Genomic DNA, 26,513 nt, shown 5'->3' with positions numbered 1-26,513 from the left:
GAAATACAGTATGAAGGCCGTCATTTGGTGGTTTGCTGACACTGCTGTCTTCTTCCCAAATTTTTCTCCACATCATGCAGACATTTTCAGAAATAAGACCAATATTATTTTTAATTCCTCTGCTTTTTCTTGAATTTTTTTTATGGCAACAGAAATTACCATACAACGAGTAAAACTACCAATCATATTAACTTAAACACATCACATAAAATTTAGCTGGTAGAAAGAGTAATAAAAATGGAGAGGAGATAAAGCAGGGGAAAATAAACAGCCAGGAGGTAAGGAGGAAGAGGGATCACCGAGAGGATGATTCACAACACAATCCCACAAGTTATTCCAGTATCCTCACAGACAGCGCCAGTGATTAGTGCTACATACAGCACCAGATTGAAACAATTTACACGGGTCTAATGCATACTCCTGCTAATTTTCTGTGAAGGCAATCAGATGTCTAAGTCCGAAGAGCTATATCATACATTGTTTTAGATTGAATAACGTGAGATGACAGTGGTTGGTAGTTACACCGGTGACTGGATTTTTACATAGGCTCCATCTGCTCATGGAGAGCATTTCTAATCCTGCCGAAAGGGCTACAGCACTCCAGCAAAAAGGGCTCGGGAGGATTCAACACAGTGACAATATTGGGTCCCAAATTGTCCTGTAATTGTGTGCTTAATTAATTTTTGCTTTCTCTCATGTATCAATTGCTTCCTGCACTTTAGTGCACATTTCTCCTTGAGATGTACAGAAGGCATACACCCGTCATTTTCCCCCAAGACTTCTGGGACTTTCTGTGCCGGTTCTCCCGCAGCAGAGGTGGCTGAGCAGCAGATGGTTGCAGCTTAACCAAGCTGAAAATTCTGTCTACAGGAGAGGACATTTGCAGCTGCCTCCAACCATGGCAAATGTCCTGGAGGAGACAAGTTATCAGAATTCAAAACGCCCCATAAATGCAGGTGTTGTGGTTTAAGCTGGCAGGCAGCTAAACACCACACAGCCGTTCTCACTCACTCCCCAGTGGGCATCCCCCTGGGGGGATGGGGGAGACAATCAGAAAAAGGTAAAACTCGTGGGTTGAGATAAAGACAATTTAATAGGGCAGAAAAGGAAGGGAAAATAATAATAATAATAATAAAAGAATATACAAAGCAAGTGATGCACAGTGCGATTGCTCACCACCCACTGACCGATGCCCAGCCAGTTCCTGAGCAGCGATCGCCACCCCGCGGCCAACTCCCCCCAGTTTATGTACTGAGCATGACGTCACATGGTATGGAATGTCCCTTTGGCCAGTTGGGGTCAGCTGTCCTGGCTGTGCCCCCTCCCAGCTTCTGGTGCACCTCCAGCTTTCTCAGTCGGTAGAGCATGGGAAGCTGAAAAGTCCTTGGCTAGTGTAAGCATTACCTAGCAACAACTAAAACATCTTTGTGTTATCAACATTGTTCTCACCCTAAATCCAAAACACAGCACTGTACCAGCTACTGGGAGGAAAACTAACACTACCCCAGCTGAAACCAGGACAGTGGGGAAGATACTGATTCTCTTCTCTCTATTGCCACACTGAGGACCCTAACAAATAATGATTTAGCAATCAAGCCATCTGCCCCCAAGATAGCAAGGCGTATAATGCAACATAATATTGGGTAGTATAAGGCTCCTAAATTTCCTTAATGAATATTTTTTGTTTGTTTCTTTCTTAATCCCCAAGACCTTGAAACATTAAATTTCAAAAAAAGAGAGAGGGAACAGAATCTGGTAATGTACTCAGGATGGAAAGAAGGCTGGATAATATATTCATTTTAATTGTATTAACCTTCCCCCATAATGAGAGGGGGAAAACCTACCATCTGTTTAAGTCATTAGTCAGTTCCATAATTAAAGGATTAAGATTAGCTCTAACAATTTCATTACTTTTCCTAGGAAACTGAACATCCAAATACTTAAAACTAGTATATTGCCATTGAAAGAGGCTATCGATCAGTGTTCTCTCTCTTATACTTTGGGAGATTGCCATCACCTCAGATTTAGTCCAATTGATTTTATACCAGGAATATTTCCCAAAGTTGACTACCATGTCCAATATATTAGGAAAAGATTTTTGTCGATCTGATATAAATAAAAGTATATTGTCAGCATAAAGTAATAGCTTAACCTCACATGTTCCTGATTTCATACATTGCAGTTTATGATTAGCCCTAATTTGTATTTCCAACTGTTCAAGGGCAGTGTTAAAGAAAAGGAGTGAAAGGGGATGCCCTATTTTTTTGCACAGCTTTTAAGAATTAAGCAATTAGCCTCCTTTGGAGTCAGAGTGATTGTGGACTGTAATAAAGCAACAAAATCCAGGTGAGAAATGATCACATAAGCCAAATCTACATAAAGGACCAAGTCAACCTAATCTTGTCAAATGCCTTTTCTGTATCAGAGCAGCACTGCAGCAAGGATTTATCCGAGTACTGACAGACACTCATTAATTTGGTCAGTAACCTTGTACTATCAATGCCTGATTATTATTTATTAAATTCATCTAATTAGGATGATAGATGTCATCTATTATTTTATTTGATCTTGTATCCAGCATTTCGATGAGATATTTATGTTGGCAGAACCTGAAGCGTTGTTGCAGATCTTTGCCTAATTTAAGCATAACTGGATAAGAGCCTCGGGAGAACGGCCTCCTTCAATATATATGCAGTTGCTTACATGACCCAAAGGTCTAGGGGCTAACATTTATATGAAAAGCATTGCTAAGGTTCTGGTATCTCTGTAATGGTGTTTTTATCCAAATCTTTCATCATATTTACTATATCTCTTAGTAAAGCAGGTGAGGAATCCTGAGGTTACCACCTGCTATCCACCACCAAGGCCCCACACCACCCACGAGGTGGGTTCTGTGTCACTCAGCATATCCAGAAACAACCTGGAAAATAGGAAGTGTAACGATGTTGATATTTGCCAGTAACAACAAGTAATTCTTGGTAGTAAAACTTGAAACCATCAGTGAGGAGCTGTGGAAGAATCTCACAATACTGCAAGTGACCCAAAAATAAAGTGGCAGGTGAAGCTCAGGGTTCTTAAAAGCAAAGTAGTGTACCTGAGGAAAAAATGCTACCTTAACTATTGGTAGATAATTAATGGGTTTGCATTAGCTACAAGCAAAAAGAAAGTTATCATGGATACTTTTCAGAAAACGCCAGCAGAGTGGCCTGGGGGATCACAAGGAAAACCGAATATCAGCACTCTGTAAAAGGACTTGAGAGAAAAAAGCATTTTGCCATTGCCCTAAGCCACAACATGCTCATCCCCCACGCAGCATGTAGCCACAATCAGACCATGTTAAACAAAAGACTGGGAAGAACTAAAAACTGTATAGAGAGAAGGATGACAGAGATGATCTAAGATGTGAAATGGGTTCAGCTGGAAAAGGAACCTGCATAGATTAAACTTCAGCATGGAAAAGGCACACTTGTTAGAAGGAATATGACAGAAGATGAGAAAAAATTGGTACTGACTGGTGTCGAAAAAGGTGTATGAGGAACAATCATTCTCCACAATACCCAAGTTTGTCAAACTACCAGTTTAAAACAAAGGAGTTTGTTAATTTGGGGGGATAATGCGTTATTATATGGTGGAACTCAAAGCAGTAGGATGCTGGGGTGTTTAAATGGATTCACAGAGATCAGCCAAGTTCACAAAGGATAAGCCCTTAAGTGACTATTCACGTGGTATCTTTAATGCAGGCTCTGGTTCAGAGATTCCTTAAACCGCTGATTGTCAGAATCTGGGACAAAACATCGGGGAAAATGGTCATTAATACTTTTTCAGGATACAAATGGCTAGTCTTGCTCATCTTGATTATTATGGTTTTGATGTTTGAACCTCCATTTTTACCTAAAACCACAATAACTTCTTTCTTCCTCTCCTGATCACCCCAAAGTTGTTGTTTTAGCCTCAATATCCCAAGCAGGTATCACATCTTAAACACATTTTTTTTGTTGTTATTAACCTTTCAGTTAGACGATTCCACTGACATTTTTATGCCGAGCAAGCCTACCCATACCCGGCTTCCATTCTGCAGGTGCAGACACCCAACATATGATTGGCAGAAGAGTTCTCTAGGCTTATTGACTGTATTGACTAGATTCTTCATCAGCTACAACAGGAACTTAAACACCTCTTACATCCAGATACCGCCACTTAAGTGTAATCATATATGAACTGAATTCCAACCCTAGTACAGCGTTCATCTGATTAAATGTGTTTATGTTCAAATGTAAGGCAGCCAGCGTGGACATCATTTGCAGTCAATGGAGAAAAATGGGCATTTGTAGAGGCCACCCATTTCAACTTAATATGCATGAATAGATTCGATCAAACAGACCATGTCCTAAGGCCCCTATTTTTTTTTCCCCCAGTATGGAGGGAACATTGTGGTGAGCTCAGATGAAGACATCCACGCTGTGAAGTTTAAACATTAGGTCAGCTGAATGCTACGTTCAGTCATGTTTATACTATTCAGAACAGGCAAGGAAATTCAAACTCCTTCCCAGGTATAAGGTATATATTACACCTGTAAACTGACGTGCACCCATACAAACACATGAGCATACACATAACATACCAACTCCTTCAGTTTGGGATTTTTTTGTTTTACTTCACCAGGAAATGGAAACATAATGCAATTCTAACATTAGTTTACTATAAATTCCTAGTCTTTAAGCTAATGGCAAAATAATGCTCCTCTCATTAGTTTAATGATCGTATCGTGCTTAATACAAGCTTCCCCCCCTCTTTTTCTCCTCTTTCATTAACTCTAATAGTTGCAGACAATTTGCTTTCACTTTGAAGCTGTCAGTCTTTTCCTTGTATGTAACATGTCAGTCTCTTATAGCACAGAAATAATGCAATGCATTTATCAGACTAAGACCTCTTTTCATTTACTGACTCAAAAATTATTTTGAGCTATGATAAAGCATGTTAATGGAGCACATTATAAGAAGCAAACATTTAGATCATTTACAGATTTTCTTTTTTAACTATGATATGTGCTTCCTCGTCAGTGTTTGATTTAGAATAATCTAGCTGCCACTTGGGAAAAAGGAAAGGTAGGTGAAACTGATGCAGAGGAAAGCCCCTCAGCTCAGACTGAGCCGGCTGTTCCCCTGAGGCACCCAGACAAAAGGCTTTTGCTCATGGCAGTCTGCAGCAATACAGAGCAACAGTAAAGTTTCCTTCTCTCATAACGATGCAGCTTTTTCGTAGGAGTATGAAAAAGAGGAATAAAATAGGCATTTTTATATGCTAGATTTTAGAAGCAAAACCAGCTATTGTATTGGAAGGGGTGAGGGAAACGAAGAATTGATAACAGAGGATGTGTCCGAGAGCTGTCACGTGAGACCCATTAGATGCTTAAGAACTCGGATATATTTGGCTTGACTAGAAATTTGGACACGCTTTATTCTAGGCACGTCATCTATTCAGCCTTTCTGTTGGGATCACCTACATTCAGTAGTGCCACATCAACTAAGTTGACATCTACTTGCTATGAAAGGACAGCCCTGCATTTCCATCTACACTCTAAGTTTGCATTTCAGGCTAGTCCTACCCCTGACTGTCTCTTACAACTTTCTGTCTCTTGCTTAAGTTTATCCCAGGTTCTTCAGAGTTCATACTGTTTTAAAATAGCAGAAAATTATCTTTGTCCACAGTCCTGCCTCTGGTTGGTTGTAGCAGAATTTCCAGAAAAGCTGCTGTTCTTTTCTTCAGTTCTTTACAAGGAAGGACTTTATCGAAAGAAAACCGGCAGCTGTTGAAAAAAAAAAAAACATTGCTTCGGCTGCAGGGAAATTTAAGGGGTTGCTGTGCTTGCCCTTTGCTCTTGATTACTGTTCTTCTCAGAGGCTACCATTCCCATCCAGATTTGTTTGTTTCTTCCCCGTTTCCATGAAAGTTTCTGTTAAGACTATCCCATTTTAACTTTCCCCATTGTTTTTCCCCATTTAATGTATGAGGAATGCTCCTAAGTGTCCATATCTCAAGCAACCATTCCAGAGATACCTGATCAAACACGGTGTTCAGCCAATCTGTCAGTAATTTTATTATATTTTGACCTTAACAAATGAGACACAACTCTCTCACTTATTCCAAACTCTTTTTAGAGCTAAAACAGAGTATTAAGCAAACTGAGAAATTAAAACCTTGCAATTCTGGACTGAAGTCAGTGGTTGTCAACTTTTTGAAACAAGGCACTCTTGATCCCTAAAATACATGCTGAGGGCCAAAACAACACTTTGCAAGGCTGTAAGAACATGGAGAGGGAGACATTAAATGGAGAAAATATCTCAAACTACAGCTGCTCTGTTATTTACATCAAGAAAAGGAGCTGGGCAGGAGACTGCAGCGACCCGAGGATGGCTCATGGCAACGCTGATCCTAGCATCAGGCTTCACGCTGAGAATGGTACCACAAGAATGGGAATGACATATCGTTTAGCTGGTGCTACCATTAATCTCTTAGGCCAGCTTGGCAAGCCAATGCTCTTAGGGGAAAGGATACAGGGAATAATCTAGTTATTCATCTGCAAAGGAACCATGTGCACTTATGAAATGGGCAAATGAGAGAAGATTCAGGTGCCTTGTTCACACTCAGCAAACTGCTTGTGAGCCTACTATTATCTCTTTTCATTTCCTAGAGCACAGGCAGGCCTTTAGCTTCACTCAGTATTAGTTTAGCTTATTTCACTTTAGCTTCATGGGCAGTATTAGTATTTTTAGGGCTATGACTAGAGTCTCTGGTATGAGGTCAGATGCTTGTTGCCCTAAAAACATACAAGCAAACCACTAGCCAGCCCCAAAACACCTCTGACTGAAGAGACATCAGAAGCAAAGACCAATAGCTACCAATAATTCTATCACATGAAATGCACTGAACCAAATAGTCATATCTACCTCTCCCCTTGCAAACTTTAGGTGTATTTTTTTCCCCATTTCCCCAGACAACATACACACACAGTCCCTCTCGCACACATGCACACTGCCCTGTCTTTGTGTAGCTGAAGATGGATCAGACTATTCTCTTACACACTGTTTCAACCAGACTGATTCTGAAATTCTCACGGGGCATTGAAGGAGAAGGAAGGAGGGGAAATAAAAAAATGACTGGCTAGCACAGCTGAAGAGCTCTTCCTAGACATACCTCCCTCACACCTCTCCTCCCTGAAGTGGAGCTATGATGGCCAAAGCAAGACCTCACAGCTTCTGTGATCAACTGAACCTTGTCTTTGCCATTCCCCCCAGATCCCAGCCATTCCTTTCTCTCCCCTCTTTTGTAAAAATGTGAGCATTTTGGAGGGAAGTGATCCTTTCTCTAGTTCTTTGTGTTTAATTTGATCCACTAGTGTCATTCACATGGAGACTATAGTTTCCAGCAAGGTCTGGAGGACCTATTCCCATCCCTTATGTTTAAACATGTATCATCTCTCACTCCTCTCACTCCTCCCTTTTCCCAGGCTTTGGGAGCAGCACAGGATTTCCACTGAAGTCCACAAAATTATTGTTAGCCCATGACTTTCCAGACGCCAGCAGACTGTCACTCACACCTTTGCTGGGTTTGGTCTGCTACACATGCACTTCTCTCCATCCACTGCAGGGGGAGAGGGACAGCCCAGCCAAATCCTGACCCCCTTCTGCCTCCGCCCCAAACCAGGGGAGTCCCAAAACTGGGTCCAGCTCCCGCAACAGGACCTCTCTGAACCAGACCACCTCTACAGGATAGAGCAGAGGAGGCTCTCTGAGCCTGATTTTAGCCCCTGTTCAACGCCATGGTAAAACCCCTTTCGGCTTATTTCACGTGTGCAGCCAGTGACTAGAAGACAAGCATTTGATTAAACCTGAAGTCATTTCAGACATACAGCTGTGAATGAAATGCACAGCAGCTCCTGCATTGTTCCCCCCATCGCACTCAAGACCAGACGAAACTGCTTTTTCAGACACCCAGCGCAATTCACACTGCTCCAGGCACTGGCATTCAAAGGTGAATAATAGCAATTTGAGGGTTACAAACTTGAAAATACCACTTTTTTTTTTCTTGCATGCATCCCTGTATTCCTGTTTCAGCCTGCCTTTTACACTGCAATTCAGCCATATGCCTCTTGTCCTGAAGCATGTCACCTTTGGTCTTCCTCAAATGACTATATATATATATTTACTTCAGCAAGCCAACACGTGTAAATGACATTGTCTGTCACAGTTCATTGTTTCTTCTTCTTTCTAAAGAGGACAGTGTAGTGCAATAAAAAGGGCACTCGGACAACGTTGTGCAGCAGTCTGTACGGTTTTCTTTCAGACTGAGATGGACAATAAATGCATGTCTACTAGTGTGAGGAGTCAGTAGAAGATCAGTGAAGGAGGCCAACGTATCACAACAGCTTTCCAATTCACAGTGCCTGTTCCCAAAGCAGCTGAACTCTGACAAGCGTTGTCAGAGTAACTGGCACTGAATTAAGAGGTAACTTAGATGTCTGTATTTTCAGGATGCTTCTTCTTAAGAAAGTACATGCTGAAACCATTCAGGAGGACTTGCTCCTGCATTCATGCTGATTTGTTCTACTATGAATTAACGATGAATAAAAGAAACTGCTTTTCATCACAGTGCCAGAACAATATAGCCTGGAGCATAGACTTGAAAGTTCATGGTATGTTTAGTGAAATATTAAAAGGAGGCCCTGTATGGTTTTAGCATTTTCTCTTCCTTTTACGTATGTGTAAGTCTCTTGGAGGCTCGAGGAAAAATGCGATTTCCTCAAAGAGATACATACGCAAAACATGACAGATAACTGGTGACCCTTCTGAACAGAGCTGCTCTCCTGGAGCAGCGAGCACTGAGCGTACCAGTTCTGGTGGGTCTGCTTTAGAGCAGGACTATGGTCTTCCACACACAGAGGTTACCATGTCGCAGCACATTAACTGAGCTGTTTGTCTCTGTCATGAGTGATGAGACAAATCGGCATAATATGGTGGCACTTCACTATCAATAAAGGGTTAGAGTGGGAAGCACAACTTCTGGCAATGGGTAAAAGCTAAAGCTCCAAGGGAACAAGAAAGAGAAACAACATTTACAATACGCTTTTTCCTAAACGAGAAAGTGAAAGCTCACTCCTTCTAAAACTATCTTTTCTCAAAATTTCCAGTGAGGCTTAGCAGCCATGGAGTTGCATGTTATTGCTTAAACTGAGGTTGAGGAAGCCTCTGTTTTTCTTCTCAGAAACAGTTCTTTTATTCCATCCCTTCTTTAGTTGAAATAGTGTTAAAAACCTGTGACCAGCACACAGTTCTGACTGACCTCCTGCTGATGCCAGGTGACCATGAGATAATGACTATGCTCTTACCCAGTGGCATCAGACTGATCCACTTCACCCACTTGTGCTGTTAGGGAGTGAACTTGTGGCCCAGCTCTGCCCATGAGGTGGGCTGAGAGGCTAGGACTGCATGACTGTCAGCTAAAGGAAAATGGGCTTTTCAGCCCCCCACGCTCTAAAGTGAAGAAGGAGGTTTCAAGGCCTGAAGCAATGAATGTGTGCCATTTGATAGGGGGAGGGAAGGGCTAGGGGTTTTTCAGGTCAGACTTGAAATTGTTGTCAAGCACCAAAATAATAAAATGCCTGAAGATATTGTTTGCAAGAACGCTGCATGCTTGATCTAAAAGCAATGTTGCACCACCTGTATAAAGGTCCTGCCTGACACCCATGCCTTGCCCAGCACAGTCCAGCAGGAGAAGGTCTCATGTACGGAGCAGCTTGATTTGGGAAGGAGAACTCAGGCTGTCGAGCCATGGAGTGAGAAGAGAAGAAACTTCAACCTAAGCTCTGCATAGCAAAGCCTAGAAAGCAAAGGAAGAGATTCACAGAAATTTTTCAAGTAGCATTAGCAAATTGCTCATTGCGTTCACGTAGTAGATGGCAGTACTTTAGAGACGACTTCATCTCTGCCGAGAAAATGCTGAAAGAGTCCTTAACAAGAGCTGGTTTGTAAGCCTTTTAAAAACTGCTGGCCCTTAGAAACTCAGAGTGGATATTCCCTGCGTCTGTAACATGCTTACCAATCACCCTGTGCTCTGCAATGTATTTTGGCCACTTTATGCTTAAAGCAACCTAGTGATCTTAGCTGCAGGACAAGTTTCTTTAATGCCAGTGCTAGAGGTCAGCTCTCATGACAAGCAGAGGGAGAGTCAACGTGAGGCTGGCAGGTCGCTTGGCACATGGACCAGAGGCATATGCAGCCTGAGCTGAAGCAGCAGGGAGGAGAAAAAGCTGCTAGAGGAGGCTCTGGAAGAAAATCAGAATGGCAATTCCTCTCCTCTTGTCCATACCAAGGGACACAGTTTTGCGAGTTGCCTTTCTCCAATCTGCTGGAATGGCTGCTTGGGGGAAAAACACATATTTAACAAGTATTCTCAAAATTGCATTTTTTAAGCCCTTTTTAGCTGGCAGTCCTGTATTCCCTTCCCACTGCCAATTCTCAGCCAGGTTTTTAAACAGCTGTCTTTAAACTTTTGGCGCTTCAGGTTTCTCTGCCAGATGTGATCAAGTTTGTGTGTGTATATCTCTTGCTCATGGTCTGATCTGCCAGTCTTGTCCACATTATGGATAAGGCTTGTCCCTGTTGCATTCCTGTATGCTTGCTCGATTTTTTTTGCTGGATGTTGTCCAAAAGCCTCTGCAGAAAAGAGATACTATATAAAAAAGGCATAATCAAAGAGCGCTTTACATATACCAACTACATCCCTTTGTCTAGCTATTGCATGGCATTTCCTTAACCATCTGGTCTCTTTGACTGTGTCCACTCTGCCAGACAAACTGAATTCATTTGAATTACCTTTTCAAAAAAAGCTCTAAAATATTAGCTGTTGATTGAATGCCACAGGCCAACAAGTATAGCTAGAACTATATGCAGTTCATTACTTACCTTGTTTTGTTCCTGTTCATAAATTATCTACAAAGGACTTTGATTTTTACTAATCTGCTCATCATTCAAGGTTCTTTGGCAAAAAATTAATACAAACATATTTCAACATGCAGATTCTGTCTGTGGACTAGAAACTTCAGCTGCCTCCTCGACTACCTATTATTTATGGCCTGCAAGTGGTCAATTAAACAACATGGCATTTCCCACACCTTGGCTGGATGTTTGGGCCAAACCATTGAGACTTTCTCAAACAGAAATGCCATTCAGCTTTGTCCAACACATCTCATTGAATCAGCCTCAGGTTTGAGATATCAAATGCGAGAAACTTAGGAAAACCAGAGTAGTAGAAGGTGAAGGTGGTTGATGTTACCTTCTTCATGACTTGAGCATAACCCAATTCCCTGCCTTACCTGTGTTCACAGACCAGACATATTTCCCACAGCTTCCTAGATGGCTTATTCCATAACTTACAAGTCAATAACACAAATTATGGGTCAAGGAAGACCTGACTAAACAAAGGTTTATTGCTTTTTACCCTACTGCCTTGTTTCTTTGCAGTCTACCTCACCTTGTTTAGAGCTAGCTTGGATATGTGCATCATTCCTGTAGATGTATATCTATAGTTTATTCAAAAAATGAGAAAAAGATAGGTGGGATGTTTTGTTCATTTACAACAGAACAGGCAATGTACTTACCCAGGTGAAATGAAGCCACCAGGATAACTTCCCAGTACACAGCACTAAGGTGGTTTCAGTAGATGCCCTCTGCAACATTCTCGTCCAGCCTTTCCTCAGGATCACCTGGGCACTGCTCATTTGGATTCTGGCAGCGCTCAGTGAAGCCTCTTCAGTCCTCATGTTCCTGAGTGTCTTTGGTCCAAATAGGGCTTCACACCAAAACTAAAACATCTGTCACTTCATAAAGTTACAGATTCTAAGAGATTTTGAAGCAAGGCAACAGTTATACCCACCAGTTTCTGGGGAGGTTTTACTTATTATTTTTTCAAATTAGACAAGTGGAAGAGGCAGCCAAAGGACTTCTATACCTTTTTACAGAGCAGCAATAAAAGCCACCAAAATCACAATAGCTGCCTGCTCCTTGTTTAAAATGCTCTTTCTTGGCTTTAGAGAAAACGACTCTTCAGTGTCATTTTGATCAGCACTGCAACTATCTGCACAAGCCTTAACTCATACAGCAGGGATTTGCAGACAAATTTCAACCAAGGCGGCACCAACAGTGTGTTTTCAGAGCTGACAGAATCAAAAAATAAGGAATTAAACAAAAAGTGATTCACTGAAGAGCTGAATTGGCTGACCCATGTTGCCAATCCATCACTGCAAAGTCTTTCACAGAAAAGCCTGACAGGAAAAAAAAAAAAAAAAGAAAACCACAAATGAGAAAAAAAAAATTCCCCCAACACAATCGGATCTGCTCAATGTGAAAGAAAGAGACAGAGAAAGCATATGTGTTTATCTGGTGCATTGCTGAGCAACGTAGCTCTTTTTCCAGACTCAATCGATACATTTTCTCCTTAAATTCCCTGGTCCACTGTACAGAAGTCAGCTGTGTTTGCTTACTAGCAGATAACCATCTTAATTAGACTACTGTATTGAAGCCCTGTTCTCTGCGAGCACAGAAACAGTTTTCTTTCCTCTGGCATTGTTTTCCTTGGAGGTGTCTCTTGCTAAACGGAATCTTTTTCTGTTTCATTGAAACAGAGTATTGTAAATGCCATTCTGTGATCTTTGTGCCCATGTCACTCCCACTCAAGTGAAACTAGACAGGACCCAGTTAATTAGCACAAGCCATTAAAACCAAAGAAAAAACAGCATCAATGGCCAGCTTATTTATTTCTAAGCATCTCATTTCCACAGCATTGAAAACATTTGGAATCAAGTAAAATGGCACCCATATTTTTACGTTTTGAGCATGAAGCCTGTGCACACTGCAGGCAAATTCTTGCAGAAGCCATAGTAACTTGAAAAGTCCTGAGTTATCTAGCAAGCTTTTCCAAGACCAGCATGTCCACTATGCAGGAACCCTCATAGCACAGACCCCTGTGCCATGTGCTGCAAAGAGTTATTGCAGCCTCATAGCTAGCCAAGGCCAATTCCCAACACCAACAATGCTTGTCAACCCATACTGAATTCAGTAAAGATTTGCCTGTAAGAGAAGGCAATACCTGACCCCACACTGTCACATCCTACTGAAGAACTATTACTTCTCATACACATGCTCCTTTTTTCTGATCCTCAACATGTACTGCATACCAATCATGTAACAAGTACCTATAGGGCACGCTTAGGGGCACAGAAGCACTATACTTTCCTTACAGTTCACAGCACACCTTACACAAGCTCCTGGTAAGGCAAGAAGGTGAGAAAGTACTTTTGAAACTATGGGAAAATTGCTTTTTCTGGGGCAAGTTTTCCATGGTCGTAAGGCCAGCACCTTTCTGTTCTTTCCTCCTTTCTTCTCAAGAGGGCTATGAATAGAAGAGTTTTTCAGGAAAGAAGTCGAAAGCCCTCCCCCACCTCCTTTTTGGATAAAGCTACCAAAAGTGCAGGGTCACGTTCCTCCTCCAATTTCTTCCGTCTGCATGTTAAAGCCATGTTGTGGTTTAACCTCAGTCAGCAACTGAGTACTACACAGCCGCTCGCTCACTCCTCCCCCCCCCCCCCCCCGGGGGGGGGGGGGGGGAGAGGGGCGGGAGTTTTTTTGTGAGAAAAACTCATGGGTTGAGATAAAAACAGTTTAATAATTGAAATAAAATAATAATAACAACAAAAATAATAATGCAATAATAATAAGAATAATACACAAAGCAAGTGATGCACAGTGCAATTGCTCACCACCCGCCGACCGATGCCCAGCCAGTCCCCGAGCAGCGGCCCCCCCGGCCAGCTTCCCCCAGTTTATGTACTGAGCATGACGTCCCATGGTATGGAATGTTTCTTTGGCCAGTTTGGCTGTGCCCCCTCCCAGCTTCTTGTGCCCCTCCAGCCTTCTCAGTCGGTAGAGCACGGGAAACTAAAAAGTCCTTGACTAGTGTAAGCATTACCTAGCAACAACTAAAACATCGGTGCGTTATCAACTTTGTTCTCATCCTAAATCCAACACAGAGCACTGTACCAGCTACTAGGAAGGAAATTAACTCCATCCCTGCCGAAACCAGGATAAGCCAGAAGGAAGGTCGTTCTTCAGGAAGGAGCCCAAACACGATGATTGGTCATTTCAGTTCTCCACCTCTTCAGCAATAAGGAGCAACAAGCAGCAGTACCAGAGGAAGAACCATTCCAAGAGACCCACCAAAAGAAAAATACTTTTCAGAAAGTCAGTGACTGGGACAAGTGATCGAGGGGGAAGGGGGGTTAGACTGACAGTGCAAAGTATAGGACTATGCCCAAGTCATGCCTTCTAAATCTGGGCATTTCTGTGTGAAACAAGGAGTCACAAAATCCAGCAAAGTATTTCTGTTAAGAGCATGCTTTGATGGCTGCCATTCTTTTCCTCAATATCATGCTCTTGCCACCTGAGAAACGGTAGGCTTTCAGCGCAGGTTAAGAAGATTGGCAGAAATTCTTACTCTGTTACTGGCTTTTCTTGAAAATTGACTCCAGCAAACTGCTAGCTTTTTCACAGTCACAACCTAAAAATAATGTGAAGCAGATTAAAGAAGACAACATAACCCGTTCTGCAGAGCCATAGTCAAAGATCCAGGTTAAATAGCTATTCTAGCATACGCTCTCCATCACTGTTCACCCCAGCAGAGACACAAATGTTAAGAGTGGGTAATACTTTTCCAAACAGTTTTAGCATCAACCAAAGCAGGTGGTGATACCAGAAAAGCACAGGTTTCAGAGTAGGCTTGTTCCACAATATCTGCACATTGCTTCTAACCCAGGGTTTCCACTCCACTCCTCCCCAAATCTCTTTTACCACATGCAGTGTTGGAGACAGGAGCCCAGGCTCCCCTCAGCCAAAAGCCCTCCTTCCCCACTTTGTGCTGACACCAATCTAAACATGGGCATTTTGCAAGGCCACTGTCTACAGACATTGGAAAGTGGAGCAAGGAGGGCAATTCAGTGAACTAAAATGTCACGCTCAGATATTCACGTTATAACACCTCGTCATTGTAGGTTTATTTTGGACCTGATCCAGCAGCCTTATTATTGTATTGTAGCTACTAGGGCTATTGTGTACTAAATAGCAGGAAGAATAACAAATGCATCTCTGTTTAAAAGAGAAAAAGTTGGATTTAATTTTCTCAGCAGCCTTGAAGCTGTACAATGAATGTTTGCCAATTCAAACATAACGTTTACGCATCTGTCCTTTACTGCAAGCAGTTATGATCATAGAAATAGTTGGATATTCTTCAGCTGCTCCCCACTCCAATTTGCTTTTTAATTAGTACTGATGCCAGGAAATTAGGTGGCTAGATTTTTCAATACTGTCTGCTTTTATATGCTCTGATATTATACGGTGACATGATCAACAAACATCTCTTTCTGGCCCTGGAATATTGCACCCACATCTGTCCTGCTTGCTTTCCGTCCATGGTCCAATGAAAGCAATTAGAAAATGAGTAAGCCCGTTTGTATCCTAGTCATGCCTATGGGCACAGATGAGGTATGGAATCTAATGATGAAGTTTAAATGAGATCATACATGACTCCCAATATCTTGGTCAAAAGCTGAATAAAGTTAGCTTTGTTCTCAGGCATTACCAAGCTAACGAAGTTCAGTTCCACTTACAAATGAACGCAGACAGCACGTTTGCCTTTTTATCCTCCTACCCTTTCACATCTGCTAAAGAATCTCCCAGTTCTTCAAAGTCCTTTTTAATTGTGCCTAAGCTTTAATATGGTGAAAGCCAAGTGAATTTTACAAATTTGAACTGGGCTCTGCTTTAATCCCATAGCATTTTCAATCCTTCATTTTTTCAAAAAATGTCATTTCTCCCTATTTCTCCCTCTTCCCTTTGCACACATTAAAATGACTGTACATCAGTCTAGAAAATAGTGTTTGAGGAGACCTTAGGAAGCCCTAGAGATCAGCTACCATTCACAGCCGTCCAGCTCTCTCTGGACTCCATGTACAGGGAGAGCACTTCCAGGGCATCTGACCCAGCTCCATCCCTGTGAGGGTCCAATAAGCTTGCTAATTCCCCATCTCTGTACTGACACGCATGGCATCACTTACATGGCCCAGTAACCCAGGACATGACAGTGCACAACGTGCAGACCTTTTAGACATTCAGTAGCTCTTTAGCTAGGAATAATAATTCATTTTGAATGACAATGCACATAGAGATCATCAGGATTTATTGAGTATAACCTGCTGTAGTCTATCCATCAAAGTGACACTCAGTCGCTTACAAAGTTCCTGCACTTACTGTACTTAGTGAACACTTCACAAGTTCCTGCAGTATTATTTTTGCCTAATGGGAAAGCCTCTCATGTAATTCTTAGGGAGGCAGAGGAACGTCCCCAAGCAGTAAAGAGACTGCCTGAGCCCTTGATAATCACAGCACATGTTAATGTTTGATCGATGCAGCTCATGTATAATCATTTTCCACTTGCTCTTCCCACAACACAGCACATACTTTAAAATTAACATTTTCATGGCTATTTTGCAATGCAATGTCATGACCTGCTCCAGAGCAATAGGGGAACACAGTCCCCCTGCTTCTGACTGCCCACTTCCCTTGAGTGGGCATCAGAAACGCAACTCCTGCTTTGCTAGAAATGTGAATGACTGCAATGATTATTTCCTTTCTTTCTAGGAGGAGAAACTTGGTCTTCTCATTTCCAGCCCTGTCTCTATCAACAGCCCTACAAATAAACAATAAATAAAATTCTCCCTGGGGTCAAACAACTAAAAGAAACTGCTTGTCTTCCCTTAAGCTGTTACTGCATACCCTTGAAGATGTCTCTCATCTTCTCTTCATCATTCTTCAAGTTCTCCCATTCTTGCCTCCAGTTTTCTTCTGAATAAGTGATTCTGTGACCACCCGTTCTCCCTTTTCGCTCTGTCGTAAAGCAGAGAACAACTCTTTTGCACTCCCTAACTCTTATGCTGGTCACTTCTCATTTTCATTATTAGCAAGATAACTACCAGGCCAAGTTAAAAATCCTCCTACCTACAAGTCCTGGAAGGCAATGAAAATGTCCACTCTGCTTTTCCTCAGATCAACATGCAGATGCAGCCTCTTGGGACAAAATGTCAGCTTCAACAGTCCTCGTTCAAGTTCAAAATCTCTAGCAATCCTCTAGCAGAGCCACACTGCCCCTGCCCCAGCAGTGGACAGTGACCCTGGAAAAACACTGACACTGGCATAGTTTGGAGACGAACTTCAAAGAGAAGTTCCCATTTCATCTGAACAAGCACATACATCCCTACTATACATCCCCAAGCACCTGGAGAGGGATGGTCATTAGAGAGTTACCAGCACTGATGTTTAGCCCCAGAGGTAGACAGGCTCCTTTACCCACCCCTGCCACTCTACAAGCTCAAGACAAACCCAAATCCTCCCACCACAGTCAAAATACCATTTTCCTGAGGAGGTAAAAAATAAGCCTCTTGAATTGGAAAACTTCAGTCCTTTTCAAAATTTTTAGCAAGTCACAACAGTTTTCCTGCCTGTTTAATAGGACAAAGACTCGAGCGGCACAGATTGCCTGAGAAAACAGCTATAAGGCCCTGCCCACATAGCTCGGTAATTGACATGTGCTGGAGATGTCTCAGCAGCTTCTCTCGGTTTAATGCAGAGCATAGGCTATAACAAAGGCGTCCTAGTGAACAGCCTAGTTACTGCTCATCTTTCTCTGGCATCCGTACAAGCAGAACAGCTGCAACAAGGCCGCTTCCACCAGACTACCCTACAGCCTCTGATCTAAACCAGGCAGATGCGATTCGACCGTCTCTCTGTTGTGTCCCCATGTTTCTGCCTACACTACCAAAACAAAGAAGACTACATGCTGCCACCATTATTGCCCTTCTCTGAATGGCATCTCTCCCCTAAGATATTCTTTTTTTTTAATACAGATTCTTGTATTTCTTGAACCTAACTCAAGTTTGTGACTAGCTTCAAGACAATCGAACTGGTGTTTCCCCGTTAAAATCCACCACAAAATAATTTGTCCAAGCATCTTCCAAATCCTCTCCATAGTCAAAAACAGGGGAGGTAGCACCTTTGTCTGTGGAGAAAGGTGTGGGCGTCTCCAGTCACATAAAAGATGCCAGCCAGAATAAGAATGTGTACGTCCTGAAAATATTTGTATGTAGGTCAGAGAGTCTTTAAATGTGCATTGAAACAATATTAATGTCACTGACCTGTCTGATCACAAGTGCAGCTGGTGCCTCAAACCATCTTGAAATTGTTTCTTCTGAAAGCAAGTACCTGCTGCCCTTCGAAACCTTCCTTTATCTGCAGAGCGGTGGGGGGGAAATTATTTACTATCAGGTGTTCAGCTGTATTTACTGTTTTTAATAAAAAAGGAAACTTTAAAAAGGACACTTGGTTTCCACTTAATGGCCCCCAAAGGTTTATCATTGGAGACGTTTGGCACTGGATCCGAGGGGAAGTTTGTATACCTGCTGTACAGCTGTGCTTCACCTCAGGTTCACTCGTACTTTGTGTTCTGGTGCAGCTAATCTCCTGTTTTTCCATGAGCACAAAATACTTGCTTTCCTTGGGGAAAAAAATAAAGACAAAAAACCAACAAAAAAGCCCCATATGTACAGAGGCAGCAAAGATTACTTGTAACTGCCATAATTTAAGGGCAAAAAGAATCCTCTTATCTCACCTGCAGAGTGGGTTTAAAAAATGAGAGCAGGAAGAGAAATTACTTGCTGAAAGGAAGTTTTGGAGGACGTTATTAGGGTCCAAATACAGATTTATGTGGCCTCCATGCAGCACTCTGATATCTTACATGCACTTTGGCTTAGACAGATATTGAAAAGGAACTGGAGTGGATACGAATTCAGCACCGACACGTTCAGTCATGATGTCTCTGCTACATGTTTATTCAGTGCCCAGTAAAATGGTAACTTCTTTCCGCATTAGGGTCCTAAATGTACAGTGAAATGGCTAGGAAATTATTTCTATAAATATTTGGGGCTGGGAGGAGGTGCACACATGCATATTCCCAAGTATACTACATCTGTCTTGGTAGAAATCATGCTGCAAAGGAGAACGCCTGTTTCTCCATTCCTAGCATTGTCAGTCATTTGTTTCCGTGCAAAATGAGTGAAAATACAGTAGTTCAGTAATGGTGGTACTTTACGCAGACCTATTCACATAAGTATCTCCAGGTATTATTGGCTGGGACCAAAACTAATTCTTGAGGGCATAAACTAACCCACCTCAATGTAAATAGGTCAGCTCAGTGGCATTGCTAGTGGTGCAGACATATGGAAACAGCTATATTGGATGCACATGTTCTATAAAGAAGGTATCTCACAACAGCAGAATTACATCACATCTACTATGTAAAGAATTTCTGCTAATAAAATAAATATGTGTTTATACACACACATGTGTATATGGCCTGTGGCACAACAGAAGAATTTTACCTTCAAGTATCCTCAGAAGGCTTAAGCAAAACAACCTTTGCGCATGGACAAGCCCTAAATAAGGAACACCTCTTCAGGAAGGTGCCAGGCCACAATATCGGCATGCAATTAAGGAAGGTGGTAATCCTGCTCATCTAACTGTGCAATTAGGATAATGTCACTTTCTATTTCCACTTTGTAAAATACTTTGAGATCCTCAGATGAAAGCTCTGTACCAGTGTGAAGCATTTATACCTTCCTCAATGAAGCAGATGGCACGTGGTACGCTTGTTTGTGTGTGAACCCTGTAGTCATCACTGTTATAATTAGTTAAGAGTCATCTCCTGTTCTGCTGCAAGCTCTGTGGCTTGACAGCGTTTGGTAGGGGCTGGCATTTCCACAGGAGCAACTGTATCTTGTTGGCATATTCTTACGCTGCTTCCATCACTGTCATAGCTGTGTAACTACATTTTAAGAGTATTGTGCATATATGGTTGAAACACAACACAACAAAGGTGTACATCAACTGATGAAGACTGAAGGAGACTTTGAGAGGCCATCTTGTTCATTGCTCTCCACTGAGCAGGATCAAGTACTCATAAGCATTTCCCGATGAGTTAATCTAACCTGTTTTAAAGACTTTCAGTGACAGAAGTCTGTGTCTTCCTCAAAAAATGTTATTTTGTACTAAATATGAGTTTTTCTAATATCCAATCTCAATTTCCCTTGGTGAAATACATGCCCATTATTTCTAGTCTTCTTTCATAATGAAATTTTTCCATCCAAGGCCCTTACACTTTGCAGCTATCTTTGTATATTTGAAGAGTATTGTATCAGGTACGTTGTATTCTTTTTCATTTCACTGAGAAACACGCAAAGCGCTATGTACCTCTCAGCTCCCTCCATCTTTCTGCTGCAAGCCCATGGCTGAATAAAAGGAACACTGGAAAATAAAAATTTAAAAAAAATTTAAAATCAGGCACAGGACCTATTTTTCAAAGTAATTGCTGTTCAACAGACCAAGGCTGGAAAACAAGCATAAGTGTGTTCTAATTATATCAGCCCCTGAATTGTATTTCGAGTTTATTCACATGAAAGGGAATTACAGTGCTTCTGCCTTTGCCAATAGGAACAAAGCACCTTGAACTAGACACGGATATATCCAGCTAAATAGAAGTAAATATATTACTGACACTGATTGTGTGACAATCCACAAATAAGCACAAAAAGAAAATTTGAAACAAATTTGAGTAACTTGTGTAAACATCATCACATGCAAGGACAAGGAAGTGGGTCAGCTGCGCTTCCCTCACAGCACGGTGCATCCATGCAAACGCTCAGGGCTCCTTTTGCATCTTAGAGTACCCATACCCTGTAATTAATTTCTAAATTATGGAAATTTTATACATTTAAGTACTTCTTAGACAATAAGTTATTCACTTACAGGAATGTTACCTATATTTGTAATTCAAGTTCTCCAGTTGCAATTATTACTTTTCTCCTAGAAGAAAAGAAGCAATACCTAACACAAAAGAAAAGTGGCAGGACTTTGCTCTGCTCTGTGTTTTACTGGATAATAATTCCTACAGAGGAAATTAATTGCTGGGCTAAATCAGGCAATAAGTCTGTTATGCCCAATATCTTGTCTCTAACAGGTACCAGCAACAGATGCTTCAAATCCTCATAGTCACACAGCAATGTTCCCACAGAGGATGTTTCTTCCAAAACCAAGCACTTAAGATTGGTTAATGTCTTGAAACAGAAGGGCTCCGATCTTTAATATCTTACTTCATCCCAGCTAGTGCAGTTACAGACATTCACCTGAGTGGAATCCTCTCCAGTCAAATTCAGTACCTCAGTAATAGAGTATCCAGAAGCAGAGAGTTTCACAGGTTAAAAAGAGGCAGTGAAAAAAAATATGTATTTTCATATAAATTATCACAATTCCCTCCTTCACTTTACAAAGTTATCTTCATTTCTGAAATAACAATAAAGGGTAAAAAGAAAGGTCCAAATTATCCCTTTAAATATTTACTTACTTTATATACTTTTATCTTTCATTACAATCTATTTTATCAAGTCCTAAAATATTCAACAGGATTTGAAAATCCCTCTGTGCCTGAGACAATTTCCGCTGCATTTCTTTGCAACTCTTTGATACCTTTCAGCAGTGAAAGGACCAGGAGTGAACACGGTAACAGAATGTCGTGGTTTAACCCCATTCGGCAACCAAGCACCACACAGCCGCTCGCTCACCCTCCCGGCCCCAGTGGGATGGGGGAGAGAATTGGAAGAGCGAAAGTAAGAAAACTCGTGGGTTGAGATAAGAACAGTTTAATGACTAAAATAAAATATTATAATTATAATAATAATTATAATTCTAATTAATTATAATGAAAAGGAAAACAACAAAAAGAGAGAGAGAAACAAAACCCAGGAAAAACAAGTGATGCAACCGCTCACCACCTGCCAACCAATGCCCAGCCAGTCCCCAAGCAGCAATCGCTGCCCCCCGGCCAGCTTTCCCCAGTTTATGTACTGAACATGACGTCACATGGTGTGGAATGTCCCTTTGGCCAGTTTGGGTCAGCTGTCCTGGCTGTGCCCCTTCCCAGCTTCTTGTGCACCTCCTTGCTGGCAGAGTATGGGAAGCTGAAGAATCCTGGACTTAGCATAAGCACTGCTTAGCAACAACTAAAACATCGGTGTGTTATCAACATTATTCTCATCCTAAATCCAAAACACAGCACTGTACCAGCTACTAGAAAGAAAATTAACTCTATCCCAGCCCAAACCAGGACACAGAAGGAAAGCATTTGTGTGATTACTTTCCATATTGTTATCTACTGCTTTCCTAAAATATTTTACTTCTTAAATCCAAACCTGTGTAAAGAGTACCTTGGTATCTTGTGGATAATTTCCTTAAATGATTTAACTAAGCATCAAGACCTCAGGAGGTTCTCTAATCTATCTTCTAGCCAAACACAGATCAACTTAACCAAAATCATTCCTTATTTGACTTATTTGTTCTTAAAATCTTTAGGAAACAGAATTTAATAAGGTCTATGGATAGACAACTCCAGCACTTAACTGTTGGAAAGTTTGTCTCAATGTTTAGCCTAAATTTCCATTGCTGCAATTTAAACCCATCACAATTTGCCCTGTTCGTATGTTGTCACATACCAGTAGTACAAACAACTCCTAAACCAGATTGTCTTAAACACCCTTGCCCTAAGTGTTTTGGCCACCGAGTGGTTTCAAATGACCATTAAAAGCACAGTGAGCAGTACAGAGTGATTTCTGCCCACACAGGTGCAGTGTCCACAAGCACAGCACTGGCAGCAATGCGATGGCTGCAGAGTTGAATATGCACCATGGCCTGATTGCCATCCAAGTGCAACTCTGTGCACTGGATCCATCTTCCAAGATGATCTCCTGAGATCTGCACCCTCTGGACACTGTGTTTGTGAGGGCCAAACCCAGGATCTTCAGTGCTATTCAGTGGAAAGCCCGACTCAATCATTGACCTGAGCAGTGAAACAGATACAAAATTCACATTACACCTCTGTCCTCATCTGTGACCAAGTACATCCTGCCTGCCTGGATTGTTCTCAACATATATAGCGTATCTAATGCAAAGAGCAGAATTGTTGGGGAAAAAAATAGTCTCATCTTAAGGCAAAAATAGTTCATTCAGGATGATGTCAAAAAGACTCATTTCTATTTTAAGTTTTCCGTCTCTTCAACTCCTCCTTATTTTTTTAAATGAAGGGATCAAAGTGTCAAAAAAGAAGTTGCTTAGGATTAGGAAAAGATAGCATCTTCTTTCAAGAAACAACATGTTCCTTAGAGAATATCAAAAGAAAGTACTTTGACTTGCTCAGAACGTTTTGTTCAGAAATAAAAAGGGATGACAAAATGGTCACAAAAAACATAGAAGATCCTTTGTCACCAAATGTATTCAGATGTGGCATTTGGCAGAAAACATGTCATATGAAAGAAGTCTGCCAAGCTTCCATGTTGTGGCTCAGGCTACCTGCTCGTGCTGAACAGGAGTGACATTTTGCTTTTCAAGACCTAGATCACTGTGTAGCAAGACAAACAGACCATGAAGAAATAAAGTCACTTACCAGCCACAGCCACTGTTGTGCTGGAGTTGGTTGGTTACTCCACGTAGACATCCTGTGATCTAGATGGTATTTCCGTGTTGATCTTCCAGCCCTGTGTAGTCAGCTGGCCTTACACCATCTCGCCATGCTTTAGAGCCATCTTTACCTCCTGCATGGAGTAGATATTTCCCTAAGAAGCTTTATACCATCGTCCAAAGCAAAGCAAGGGCTGACGGTTACCCAAATGCAACAGTGTTTTAAAGTGTGTTGTATTATTATTTTTGTATGTACATATACTTATGGGTTATTGGTAAGTTTATGGGAGAGGTCGGCACAGACCAGAACAGCAAAAACATGAGACTAGGCTGTCCATCTGGGAAACTCTGGTAGTCTTTAGAAGAAAGTAATTATATTATATTATAATATTATTAATTTTTCAACATATTCCAAATAGAAGTGAGACACCGTCAAACACCTGATAAGGCCTTAACATTACAAAGCTCCTTAAATATTGATGTGAATTGAATGGGTCATTTTATTTTTTGGTTTAGCAATATTTTACCTTTTTTTACTTTGAAAGTACTCAAATATGGAAACGGGAGCAGGATGTGCTATTATATGGGTAAACCACCAGAGAGAGCAAAATGAAGAATAAATTGAAATCCAAATCTCATACACGAATTACTATTAACACTAATTTCCGCATATTACAAAGCAGCTTCTTTGCATGTATGACATTGCCTTTTGCACCCAAACACGACTTTAATTCAGATCTAACTGCTAGTCTAGTCAAATGAGTGTAATTAGTCCCGGAGGGCATATCTAAGAGAACTAGGTTTTCCTTTTCATCTCTACATTTAGGCAAACAAAAGAGATGCTGGAAGATCAGTCTGAGAACCTGGAAACGTAAAGAGCTTTACAGAGCTGGCGGGGAGATTCTAAACAAAAACATTCTTAAAAAGGACTTCCATAAAGGCTCATTTAGTTTAATTTATTCTTGCAGATATGCAATAGGAGTGAAACAATGGAGATGATTAACCAGTGTAAAGCTGATAAACTTCTCGTAATGATTTCCTTGTTTATTAAGAAATAGAACAGTACAAGTTTGCTTAGCACACTTGTATATTACTTAAAAAGGGATTAATGAGGTGGGTATTCATTTTTGTTCCTGTCCTGCAGAGACTACCAATAAATCAATCATCTCCTGCATAAGTTGACACTGGCATAACCAAGTCAGAAGAAAGTCCTACCAAATACTCTATATTTATCAAACATTCATTATCCTGGTGTCCCGATTCATAGCATACTCTGCCCAGAAGGCAAAATAATGAAGACAAATCAGTCCATATGATTTGTTATTTCTTCTAGTATATCATCCAACCCCTACAGCTGCTTTACTTTTCACCCAACTCCTCCTCTTCACCTACTTTGTAGCACCTTTGTCGCTTATCCACAAGGCACTAACTTTGCTCTCCCCTGCCGAACCACTCCTTATCCAGTCCCTCTGCCCTGAAGGGAAGCTAATGAAAACTGGTTTCGCGGCAGGGACCACCTTGTTTTCCAGCTGCTCCATTCTCAAAATGGATTCTAAGGCAGATTGCAAAGAATTGCTGCTCAGGCCCAGCTTAAATCTTCCTGCGCTCTGCCATGACACTGTGCTTTGTGACCCACTGGTTCAGAAGACCACACTTGGATTGTTGTACCCTTAAACTGTCCTCTGGTTTGGTCACTGGTTATGTCTGAACTGCAAGGTGAAGTGTGAGCTTCCACACACTGCACCACCCTGGGGACTGGTGCTCTTCTGACTTTCACAGCTGACTTTTAACCTGTCTGTAGCAGGGATTCAACAAGGTACTTAGGTCTCCATGCTGTGCTTGAGAAAAGCCGAACTCAGGAGAGCTTCTGGTGGAAAAGACTATCGCATGCTCACCCCACCTCTCCCTCTGGTCCAGTCAGAGGACTGAGAGCTAAGGCACTGAATATTTTGCTGTCTTACCAGAGATAAAGCAACTCCTTAGGGCAGGCACTGCCACGTGCAGTCGGCCGACTTTGGTCTTCAGAGGAATGTCAGCCCTGGGCATCACTGTGTAGATAACAGCAACTCTTTTTCTTTTTATACTCAGTGCAGAAGAAACTTTGCATTTCCCAAGAATAAATCCACCGACTCAGTTCCCAAAGCTCAATGACAGACAAGTGCTACTTTTTAGAAACATGCACATGTTCTTAATACTCATTTGAAGTAAAAAGGGCTTGGTACATGTCTAGTTTCAAGCATATGGTAACTGCCTTCCTCAACTAAGACTTCTCTTAGTATCTGTAAATGCAACTTGTTTTGAAATGATTCCCAGAGAGAAGAAAAAGAAAAACAAGTACAGTCAATTTCACAAGGAAAGAGGAAAGTTGCACTCACGACGTAATGATGGCAGCTAACGCATGAGGCTCATAACGCCGTGCTCAACTGATGTGGTGCCTTTATGGGAGGCATTGTTAAATGACTGTTATATGAACTTGGATTGCTTTTGACAAAAGTTAGAGAGGTTCTTTTAAATTGTATTTCAGGATACATACATACAAAAAATTGAAGATATTTTTTGGCCAATGTTTTGGAGTGAACTCAGTTAACCAGGTGATAAAAATCAGGGTTTAGTTCTGCTCTCAGCATGCTTTTCCACCTGTGCGCTTCCATAATTTTCACTAATTTTCACCTTTGTATGCAAAAAGACAATCAAGCTCTCAAGAAAGTAATCATTTAACTGTTTGCCATTTGTCACAAGGTCTCTATTAAGAATAGGCGTGACAGGTATTCAGTCAGTCATGAACACAAGACAGTTATTTTGATCTCAATCCAAACCCAGAGAAGAGCATTCAAAGTTTAACAGGGAGATGTA

Source organism: Pygoscelis adeliae, unplaced genomic scaffold, assembly GCF_000699105.1.
Source record: "Pygoscelis adeliae isolate BGI_AS28 unplaced genomic scaffold, ASM69910v1 Scaffold104, whole genome shotgun sequence".
Lineage (NCBI taxonomy): Eukaryota > Metazoa > Chordata > Aves > Sphenisciformes > Spheniscidae > Pygoscelis > Pygoscelis adeliae.
This window is presented reverse-complemented; position numbering follows the sequence as displayed.